Consider the following 12,308-nt stretch of genomic DNA (forward strand, 5'->3'; position numbering starts at 1 on the left):
TCAATTCTTTAAATTTTAAAACATTTGGGTTATTACATATATTTAAAGGTAAAACTTTAGTTCTTATATTGTTGAAAAAGGTACATTTGAATAAGTAATGAAACTTACACCAAGTTCCTTAGCATTACAAAGATTACAATGTCTTTCAGTTCTATCAATATTAAAAAATCTGCCCGTTTCAATGGGCAATTTATTACTAAGGCAACGGAATTTACATAAATACATTCTTAGATCAGATGGTAACAACGATAAATATTTCTCAAAACAAAAATCAGATTTGTATATTCTGTAATTAAGACATTTTGCAGAATTCATAACATTATTACTCCAGTTCAACATAAATTTCTCACTTAAACATTTCTTGACATTCTTACTAATATTATCAGATTTAGCAATTATTTGATCATCCCACATCAAATTAAATCCACATTCATATAAAGTACTTTTAATTTCTAACAACCATTTAGAGTGATAGATACCCCTTTTACTAAGCTGATACAATATAGAATACAGTGTATATGAAATTTTTTCTCTTTTACCACACATAATACGTTGCCAGAAACCAACCATTCTAGCTTTAATAAGAATATGTAATGGCATTCTACCCAATTCTCCATAAATCATACAATGAGCAGTACTTTTTTTAACCTTCAAAATTATTTTACAAAATTGCATATGCAAGTTTTCTATAATATTACAATTTTCAAAACCCCATACTTCTGCACCATATAACAAAATAGGTACAACCATTGTATCAAATAACTCTAATTGCATATCAATTGGTAAATTCAACTTCCTAGCCTTTCTTAAGACTATAAACATGGCTTTGCTTGCTTGCTGTACAAGATGTGCTTTGGCGTCATTAAAATTACCCTTACATGAAAATATAATACCAAGGTATTGAAAATTTGTAACAATATTAAGGCGTTCACCACTATATTTAAAGTTCATATTATCTGTGTCGCGAAAATAACATTTTACGTTAGCAACGTCATTACCTCCCCTGTAACTGTATCGTATGCCCTTAAGGATGTTTGCTTGTTATGTTTTTTTAATTCTTGTCTGCTTTTCGAAATCCTCTGGTTTAATCCATTTGAATGCCTTAAAAACATTTCCCCATGGACACCCATTTTTTTTATAAATCTTATTCATGTATAATTATAAGTCATTTGTTAAAAGTCTTATAAAATCTTATTTATTTTTTAATAGTTTTGAAGACCTTTAACTGGTCAATGATAAAGCTATGAAAAATCAAGAGAGAACATTTTCCCGCCAAAATTCCAATGGCTAATATCTCGAAAACAAGCACATTAACCCCTATATTTTTGGGTTTTTTTTATTCCTCAATTTATCCCCTATTAATATATACTAGTTTTATGGAAAGTTATTTATTTGGAAACTGAGCAGCAAACTTCCTTAAGAAAGTTGAAATCAGAGTTTTCTCTGAATTTTAATTTTGATTTTCGGTAAACAGAAACAGCATAATAAAAGAAAACTATTCCTTCCTGTAACGTCAAACATTTTAGAAATTTGGTAAACAATCATAAACAGAATGGGTTACGCATTTATCTATAACAAAGGATTTATCGGGAATTTATAAAATAGCATAAGTGTTATAATTTCACATTTTGAATATATTGTTCATAAAACTTGTATATAGCACACAAGCTAAGAGATTTCCACATCAGAAATGATCATTACGAAAAACTCAAGAGATCGCTCATTTGCGTACCTGCTGCATAACAATTTATATAACATTTGTCTTGATATTCTTCTTTGTTATGTTTTTCTGTTGTGTGGTATTTGTACTGTGTGGCCATATTGGTTTTATTCACTTGTTTAGGTATCATCATGATCATAATTATCATTAAATGATCACATTTGTAGATCTGTGCTTGAACACTAAATAACATTGAATTATAAGTTTTATAAATATCTGAAGCAGAAAAAATTTATAAGCTGTTGTTCGTTTCTAATGCATAAAGTACAGTAATTTCTCTACTGTCTGTTACATCCCATATTTCGATATAGTACGAATTCGAATCTGCCGTCAATTATTCCGAAAAAAATCTACATTTGCACACAATTTAAGATTACAGAAAATTCGGTGTCATGGTTTAGTTCATGTTGGACATGGTTCAGCAAGTTATGAGATTCCTGTCGTGAATAATAGAGATATAACGACAAAAGTAACCAGACATTATGCACAACTATTAAAAGACTGTTTAAACATATTTTGGCTGATACTTTTTTTCGTGTTAAACCTATTCTATCATATTTTGAGTCAATATAGTGTCCTTATTTTCTTATGCTGTTATTTTGTTCCCAGACGAGTAGATCTAAGTTTTCGATATTAAGGATGATCTTCTACTTGCAAAAGTATACCGCTCGGGAAAAATAAGTCGTCTACAGTATAGCTCAGATATTATCATTATAATTATTATAATAAAAGCACGTATAAAGAGATCACTAGAGTAATATATTAATGAATTTCAATCATAGCAAATTTCTGTAAACATTGGTGTATTCGGAATTCGATTTTGACATATGAAAGCACATATTAATATACAATTAGTAAATATAGTATGCTTTCTAATGAGACAAATACATTTTGTATCAACCCTAGACAAATGACGTAAAAATTAGGTCACCGTACGTCTTTCAACAATTAGCAGAGCTCATACCTCTAAGCAAGTAATTGAAGACTCCGACAAATTTAAAGATAAAGCAATTCAAATAAGAAAACTTACAGTTTGACTTAGGTTCAGAACAATAAGCAAAAAATGAATATGATATACAGAAAAAAAACCAGCTAGTGCATCACAGACTGTAGATTTTATACAATTTCATACAGAATATGACGTGGTTAAAATGTTAGCGGGCCTCCACCCAGTCCCTTGTCTCAATGTCTTTAAATTGGGCATGCAGGTTACCGCACAACAAACTATAAATAAATTGTTGAAAAGGACTTGACTGATCAAAGTGAGATCGTGGCCTAGGGGACTGCGGTATTAGAGTTGCAGTTAGATAGTAAAAAGATAATCTTTCGGTACTTATTTGATTAGTCTAAAACATTGCTGATATGAACCTATGTTTTAACTTTCATAAAATTCGGGTATGAATTGTACATATACATGTAAGAGCGCTTAAAATGCAGTTCTCCATATAATTATATTTCTAAGGGACACAACTATTGAAAAATAGGCACTTTTGAAATCGTCCAAGACATTGCTAATATAAACCTAGGATGTACGTTTCATAAAATTCTGGCAAGTATTGTTTTTTGAGAGTGCTAACAGTGCAATTTTCATATAGCTAATGTTTTCCAAGGGGCATAACTCTTTTAAAAATAAATGAGCGTCACTGATTTTCGAACTAGTCCAAATTATTACTATAAAACTATGATATAAGTTTCATAAATAATCCGGCAAGAATTGTAAACGTGAGACCTGATGGATGAACGCACAGACGGATGGACGGACGTAGGACGAACAACCGATATTTCCATTGACCCCACAATGCGTTACGCGGGATACAAAAATATAAATGTACGATTTGTCGTTTATGCCCACCAAATTTGGTCAAAAGGCTTGTTTTCCTTTTTAGACAACTAGTTAATTGTGTTCCTTTAATTTTTCACAACTGCCTTCAAACAAACTATTAATATTAAGGTGCCACAAATATGTATTAATTTAGATCTAAACTATGACAAATGTAACCAAAACCATGAGGATTTTTCTAGACTGAACAAAGTCAATCTCTTAACCAAACCATACCAATTTGGATATTTTAGTTATCCTGCGTTCATTTCTTAAAAATAACAATTTCAATTTAGATTTACATTTAATTTGCTTTTTATTTCCTCATTTGTAAAGAACTGAGGCAATCGTTTTGGGAAGTAACATAACTTATTCATGACCAAATTAACCAAATTATGACAAAATCACTGTACAAATGTACTAAACGCTCCTTGATATGACGACCTTACTACCCGTGAAAATACATATATAAAACATAAAAACATGCAATCAATAATGTAAAACTAATATGTAACAAATGGTGGTTTGAACACAAGGTTCAATAATGCATAGAAATATATACAAAATGATTTTTTATTTGTTCAAAACAAAGTGACATATTGATAAATTTAAATTTCGTACTGTGACCTATAGTTGTTAATGTCTGTGTCATTTTGGTTTCTTTCTTGTTGACAGTTGTTTCATTGGCAATCATACCACATCTTCTTTTTTATATGTAAGAATATCAATGCACCTGCTCGCTATCTATTAATATTCATTTTTATTTTTATATCGGGGAAAAACAACTGTCGGCAGTTTTCAGGGGTCAACAGGACTAGACTAAAGGAGTGATGAGATGATTGAAGCTGTTAGTTGTATCGTTTATACTATTTATGTACGTTTTAGTAACAAAGTTTATCAACATGTTGTTGGTATTTCAATTGACAATCATTGCTCCCCTTTATTAGAATCTTTATTTTGTACTGTTTATAATCAGAATTTATGAGCAAACTCAGTAAAGATCCGTCTAAACTGCATTCAATTGACAAATGCAACAACACTTATAATTATCTCGATGATAATTTTTCGTTAAATAACGAAGAATTTTCTACATATATTGCCGAAATTTATCTATAAGAACTTACTTTAAATCAAGCAAATTTAAACGGCAACAACTGTCCTCTTCCTAAATTTAGATATTTTAGTTTTACACGGGAAATTCAAAACTAAAATTTACAAAATTACGATTTTTCCACACCTATTACTATTTTAGCCTTATTGCATGGTGATGTTCCTTTGACATAATCTTACGGTGTTTATATTTTACAACTAGTTCGTCATTCCCATATATGTTGTGACGTTTTTGATTTTAACAAACGTAATCTATGTAATACTGGTAAATAATTAGGCTAGGGATTTCGTGACCACAAATCACTAAACACTTTTACTAAATTCTTCCATAGATAAAAAGCTTTGTTTTTAAAGTTTGTTTGTCTATCTAGAAATCGTTTTTCAAACGGTTAAGCACATCGTCATTTTTAAGAAATGTTGTTTACCGTGCTCGGAAATTTAGAAAACGATCATTTAAATAAACTTATTCTAAAAGGTTACCAATTCTACACTGTAATTGGATCATTGATTATTGATTGTATTGGTATGTATATTGATTTCGTTATCAGTAAATTAATAGCAAACTAAATATTATTGTAATATACATATACGCCTTCATAGATATAAATTCTGTCCATACCTGTATCTTGGCATTGCACAAGGTCTAGTTTTTCTCTGACTGTTTATGATGTTTTTACATTAAATCCATTGGATGTTGTATGTGTATTTCTATTAGAACAAGGTGCCAGTAACTTCGAGTATGAACTCTCAGATCAGAACTTAGTGTCTTAGAACTCCACCAAAAACCGGGGTGGACGTAGGTGCTCCGGAAGGGTAAGCAGATCCTGCTCCAAATGTGGCCTCCGTCGTGTAACTTATGTTATTACAAATCCGGTGAATACGACCTCACTACAACCATAACATTATCCGCGACCCAACTACGCTTCCACTACGACTTTACCACGTTAACACCACGATGTTCAAGACTATAGTACGATTCCAGCATGCCCTTGCCGTGCTTACCACGCTCTTTTTATGACCTGACTACGTTCATACTACGACAATCATTCTCATTGTCTCATTTTACATAAAACATGTTAAATCTGTATGTGCTTAGGACTTGTTGTCCATTTCTCTAACATCTCAATCATGTTCTTGTTTTGATATAGATTAGACCGTTGGATTTCCCGTTTGGGTCGTTTTACACTAGTAATTTTTGGAGCCCTTTATAGCTTGTTTGTCGGTGTGAGCCAATGCTGCGTGTTGAAGGCCGTACCTCAGCCTATTATGGTTTACTCTTAATAATTGTTACTTGGATGGAGAGTTGTCTCATTGGCACTCATACCACATCTTCCTATATCTATTTACATATCTGTGTCATCTCTGCTATCATTGCTAAAATATTGTCATTTCAGCTTTATGGACCAGCAATAGTTTTTATTTTAGGTTGGGTTGGTCGGTCTGATATCTCTGCTTGATCAGAATTCGTTACTATCAGAGCTCACTCTGCCTGTTCATCAACCCCTACCGCCACGCCCCAATGTTCTAGGAGATTTTTTTGGCATGACTGTATTGTTTCCGTGAAATTTACGTATTAATCAGAAATAGAAGGAATCGAACTGTATTGATATGGAACACATGGCTGACGTTATTGCTGAGAACGTAGTAAGATCGCGAAGTGGTATAATCGTGGTAAGAACGTGCTACAATCGCAGTAGAAGCGTGTTTAGATCGTGTTGCAATCGGATAGTTCGTGGTATGGTCGCAGTGAGAACGTGATGAGTGTAGAAAGATCTTGATAAGCGTAGTGAGGTCGCAGAATAAGCGCGATGAGAACGTGGTATAATCGTTGCGGGATCGTTATAGAAGCGTAATGAGGACGTAGTAGCATCGTGAAAGCAACGGAAATTCACATTTTCATGCCGCTCATAACGCGACCTCAACATGATCTGATTTTGTTTAAGATCGCGGCGAGCGTGGTGCGATTGTAATCAAGTGGGACTGGGGCTTAAGCCAGAACGTTTTCTTCTGTAGTATCTGTGACGTTATAAATACGTCGAACGTTATGAACATAATTTTGGGTCAAACTATATAATTATGATGAATAACATATCATAAAAAGATATTGTTCAATCGTTACAATAATTGTTGAAAAATACAATTTACACAAATTGTAAAATGTTTAAGTTATTCTGTCAATATGTAAGAAAAAATACAAAATACAAAATGTCCGACAAAATAATGTCTTACGGCAGATTTATCAAAACTTATAATTTTTAATTTCATACGATATAAAGTGTCCTTATGCATCTCAAGGATTGTGCTATCCTATGCATTTTTTGCTAGAATAATAAGGAATAATTAATTCTGGATGTAACGTGTCGTATGATTGGATGACAGTCTTTTGTTCATTATCTTATAGACATAATTTTGTCATGTGACCGTGACGTCACCAACGTTTTTTTGCATAGTTTACGTCGGATTAGAATGAAATTTACAATTCAACGATAAAGAATGACATTAATAGTATTTCTGTCTATTCGAAATAGCCAAAAAATGTGGTGCACACTTAATAATAACCTGCTACGCTGGTTATTCAGTGTGCCCCATATTTTTAATGTTATTTCTTTAAAGACAAAAAGAAAATATTACAGTCATTCCATAACTGTTTTTATATTGCAATCAAACAAATGGTCCCTTCTTCAGATACGTATGATAATTTAGCCCTGTAATGTTTTGAAAAGTGGACAGACCTGCTTGAAAAGGAAAATACTATTTTGTTTTTAGCAAGATTTTTAAAGATTAATTGGTTCCTTTTGTCAAATTAATTATTTAATCGACCTAAATCTTGGTTTTTAAATAATCCAAACATTTTACAAAATTGACAAAATTGTGCGGGAAAATAAGTTTCCTTCCAAAAGATTTTTTGAGGATTTCTAAACGAACTAATTCTTGTTTCCGTTGAGGGGACACCGTCATCCAAGTTTGTAAGAGGTCTGATAATAAAGTAGTAATAACAAACAAACGATTATAAACAAATGTATATACTTTATAAAACTTTGTCATAAAATATAGTTAAATCAAATTCATATTAGTCAAGTCAGAATTGGTAAAAATCTATCAATTGACAATGACTACCATTCGTTGAAATGTTCAAACACATTTTTTGTGTGAAAATAAGTCTTATCAAGCAATTAGGGATAATGTTAATACACGATTAGCCCGTGTTCAATACTTAGGGACCGATCTTTTTTAACAGCATCACTATGAAGAAAAATCAAATGTGGTAAACGCCATTAGTTGCACCTGCTTAATACTCATTAGTATTATTATCAATTCATACGCATCATCGAAATACAAAATATATTCTTATTGTATATTACCAGACGTTCACGTATATATAACAAGTTTTGCTTTGACTATATTAAGATTTAATGTCTAGAATTACAATTTTTGCTGTAATTGACACACATACGAAATTCAAACAGAAATATATCAAACGTATGGATTATAAAATAAAGAACGTGTGGTAATTGGAATAATTTAAACATGATGTATTTAAATTTGATAATTTATATTAAAAAAGTACAGATGCACAGTCATAAATCCAAATCTCAAAAGGTGCGGAGCAATAATGCTAAATTATTTCAATAAATATATTAACTTAAGATTCAACAGCAGCAAAAGCAGTTCTGTTTTTTTTAGGTCCAATTTAACAAAATGATTCCTCAGCTTTTCTGCATTTTTCCTCTGTCCAATATCGGGTTATGTAATTATCAAAGAGTTTAAACATTTTGTAAAGTCTTGTCATAGTTTTAGACCTCTGCAATAATAAATGAAAAATGCATAAATGACAGTTATTAGCCGTCCTTTTACTTCTGTATTGTTAAAGGAAAGGCGAAAATACCAAAGAGACATTCAAACTCACAATCAAAAAGAAAATGGCAACATTCTAGCAAAACAAGTAATTTAAGAATGAAAAAACAACAGTACATAAATGGCACATAAACAACTGCAGACTGAGCCAACGATTCCCAGCAAACACCGGTGGTGATCAAATTTACTACGGAGATCCTTATTCAGACGTTGTATTGATATTGTAAGAACAAATCCTGTTGTAAGTCTTATTTTGAAGGTCAAATTCGAAATTAAGTGTAATTAATAGTTATCCCATGATGACGCGGTGTGTCAGTGTAAGATCACCCCGATGGCCGGAGGCCAGAGGGTGATCTAACACTGACACACCAAGTCCGAATGGGATAACTATTTTACATCCCAGCTGTTTTAGATTAGACGAAAAACCATTTACAAATCATAAAATCTAGTTTAGAACGCCACACAACTATTATATTATAATTTATATATTACTATATGATGTATACCCTTAATGACCCCCGAACACGATGAGTAGATATCAAATAATGTCAACTCGCCCCCACTGGCCAATCGGCACACACTGTATCGCCACTTTATAAAAAAATGCCCCACTCTTGTTTACCGACTCGCCCCAATTTGAAAAAGTGTAAAATCAAATTGAACAATCAGTCTGACAACTCACTTATTAACGAAAAGGGTTGAAACCCCACTGAATACAGGTCTGACAACTCGCCCCATTTATAAAAATATCTTGCTTCCTTGAAGTATGTTAAATTACTAGTAGTTCGTATCCAGTCGTCCTGGTGTAGTGGAACGTGTCGTGGCTTGATATGCTAAAGGTCTTGAGTTCGAATCCCAGCATGTACACTGGATTTTTTCTACGTGAATTTTGATAGATAGTCTTTTCCGTATAATTAATTATAAGTTTTATAGTGGATTTGGCATTCCCGCCAAAATGTTACAGAACAAAGGAAAGCATGCATAACAAAGACACTCAAACTGGTGTGATCTGATAGGGGTGATCCGGCTCAGATCACCCCTGTTAGAACAAAGGAGCTGGGATGTAAGGACTATGATAATGGCAATTTGAACATATCTGTCGACATCTGTGGTCAACTAGCTCAAGATGGCGACAATAAAATTTACGAAGAAATAATTTCTCTTTCACCACTTAAAATTCTTCCGATGAAATCGTCATAAGAAATGCAAGCTCTGGAATATCGTATCAGCTTGGATATATATACTCCTTATGCAGCGCTGCCGGGAAGTTTCTGCATAGAATTGAAAAATCACAGTTATGAGACTTTAACAGTTTTTGTCGTTAAATTTTTTTTGTAACCGACCTGCATTGTCAATATCTACATGTCTCTGTTGTATCTTCTATCTCAATTATATTTATATATATACATATGAACTATTTAAAAACACAGGCATTACAAATGTGAAGGCAATCGGTTCAGTTGTGGATGACAAAAAATAACTAATTAGGCCGTTAGTTTTCTCGTTTGATTTGTTTTACATTGCGATTTCGGTGCCTTTTATAGCTGACTATGTAGTATGGGTTACTGTTCATTTTTGAAGGCTATACGGTGAGCAATAGTTGTTAATTTCTGTGTCTGTTTAGTCTCCTGTGGAGAGGTGTCTCATTGGCAATCATACCACAATCGCACATGGTTTTAATCAATATTGACACATTCTTTTTTTGCCGAAACGATAATTTTGTTCAATATTTTGGGAAAACACACTACTATAAAGCATGTAAGGCTGTCATTTGCAAGTTCATTAGTGTAAATTCAGTGAAATCGTTTTATATTTCATTTCTTAATGTGTATGGACTAAAAGAAAGTTATGAAAAATAATACCAATAGATGAAGAAACCGTCTTAAATGCTAATAAAAAAGGAAGGTTAAAAGCTGAAACTAATTCATTCTTAAATTACAGGACTTAACTATAAATGGAAGAATTTTAATCGTTGACAATAACTGTTATAGAAAATCGACATGCAAGATTATGAATTTAGCACATTTAGATAGAAAGCAAGTATTGAAAGAAAACAAATGAGACAAAAAACAGAAACTTGGTAAATAGTACATGCATTGAAAAAGTATAATAAGTTAAATAATATAACAAGCATTACATATTCCAATATTGATATTCAGGGATGCATGTTAAATTTGAGAAAGTACATGTTAAAAACGTGCATATATAGTTATGATAAAATTAAATCGGATTTGAAGCGAAGATCAAGCTTATTTAAATTACCAAAATTTATCCAGTTAGCCTAAAAATATAAAAAAGCAAATGACTACTAATTCAAAACAACCATAGAAGGGTTTTAAATATTTTGGTTGTTTTTATTTAATTTGTTTGCATACAGGTAGATACTCTATTTTTCATGTTTATGTACCTATATTGACTTACTTGGTAATACATGTAAATATCGTGTTATTCGAATTCGATACGATCAATTAGTTTCTGTTTGTCTTTCTTTTTTCTCTCTTCGTTTTTCTTCAACAGCGTTGGATTTTCACCTAGTAAATCGTGGTAATGAATATAAGGAATGGATTACTAAATGTCCAGTGAGCATAATGATGAATATATTAACCATAACATACCTATAATTTGATAGTTAATCAGCATATGGATAGCAATCGAAGTGGGAACATCTCTAGATTGCAAAACTATGCGGGTTAGGTGTATCAGTAAAGTAAACACAAATACACAAATAACGCAAATGCAATAAATATTCAGATACGAAATGACGTATTTCTTTTTTATATAAACATGTACAATGTATCACTTGTACAACAATAAGCTAAACTAACATGCAAATAAGATAAACAATATCACTATATCAACATTTGAATCTGGCAAAATCATTTCATTAGAATTCATAAAATGCTTATAGACGATGTTCCATTTCTTATGTTGCATGTTATTATTGATTAGCTAAATATAGTCATGTTTGGTGTGTACGGAAATCCGTGAGTGCCAAAAAAAAAAACCCAAACTAACCTACAACTTACAAATATTGTAGCTCGAGCGCACTAGATAGTAACCCGTACGCACAAGTCGTGTAACTCGTGCGCACAAGTTATATTTTATGTTTGCGTGGCACTCCAGAGCTTCCATACAGTACAGTCCTATTTGTAAAATGTCAAAACTGCAGGCGTTTGACCTTGGTTTATCTCTTATTCTGTCTCAAGGTACATCAAGCTTAACACTAGTTTGTTTCACAGGAAGATAACGAACATTCAATGCATGTTAGGGGTCTTCTCAAAATAGCTTTCACAACATTGGAACGCGGGCGTGTATGAGAGCTCCCTTTACGATGTTAATACTCGATGCAAAAGTTCTACAAAACGGGAAATACGTCAGTTGTTATCAAAGGTATCAGGATTATAATTTAATACGCCAGACGCGAGTGCATTGTTTACATAAAATCCAGAAATACACATTATTTTATTTTAAGCATTACATTTAAAAAAGAAAAAGAAAATATAAGTACTGACATGTACGACGTCGACGTTATCTGGTGCGTTCGCTCCTAAAAACATATTCTCATCATACACGTTCGCCTCTTGGGTCCGTTCACACCCTATTGTCATTTAAATACCGGTTGAATTAAATGATATCTTCAAGATTAATATACAACTATTTTGACAATTTGGAACAAAACTTTTCTTTCAAAGATTTGTCTGATAAAAAAGGTGATTTATATACTCAAATTAAGGTCCTACATCAAAAAGTCATTATAACTAAGGACAGGCGACACTGGAATATGTATGTAATTAAATGATTGTG

The 12,308-nt window shown here is 32.2% G+C and overlaps 1 long non-coding RNA gene across 1 annotated transcript; it reads right to left on the minus strand.

Annotated features, from left to right (window-relative positions):
- Nucleotides 1-8,185: 8,185 nt before the first annotated feature.
- Nucleotides 8,186-11,092, minus strand: LOC143070539 (uncharacterized). Its single transcript, XR_012976571.1, has 2 exons — nt 10,926-11,092; nt 8,186-8,451 (listed from the first exon to the last, which is right to left on the minus strand). It is a non-coding gene; the product is annotated as an uncharacterized LOC143070539 (long non-coding RNA).
- Between the last annotated feature and the right edge of the window lie 1,216 nt (nt 11,093-12,308).

This window comes from Mytilus galloprovincialis, chromosome 4 (assembly GCF_965363235.1).
Source record: "Mytilus galloprovincialis chromosome 4, xbMytGall1.hap1.1, whole genome shotgun sequence".
Classification (NCBI taxonomy): Eukaryota; Metazoa; Mollusca; class Bivalvia; order Mytilida; family Mytilidae; genus Mytilus; species Mytilus galloprovincialis.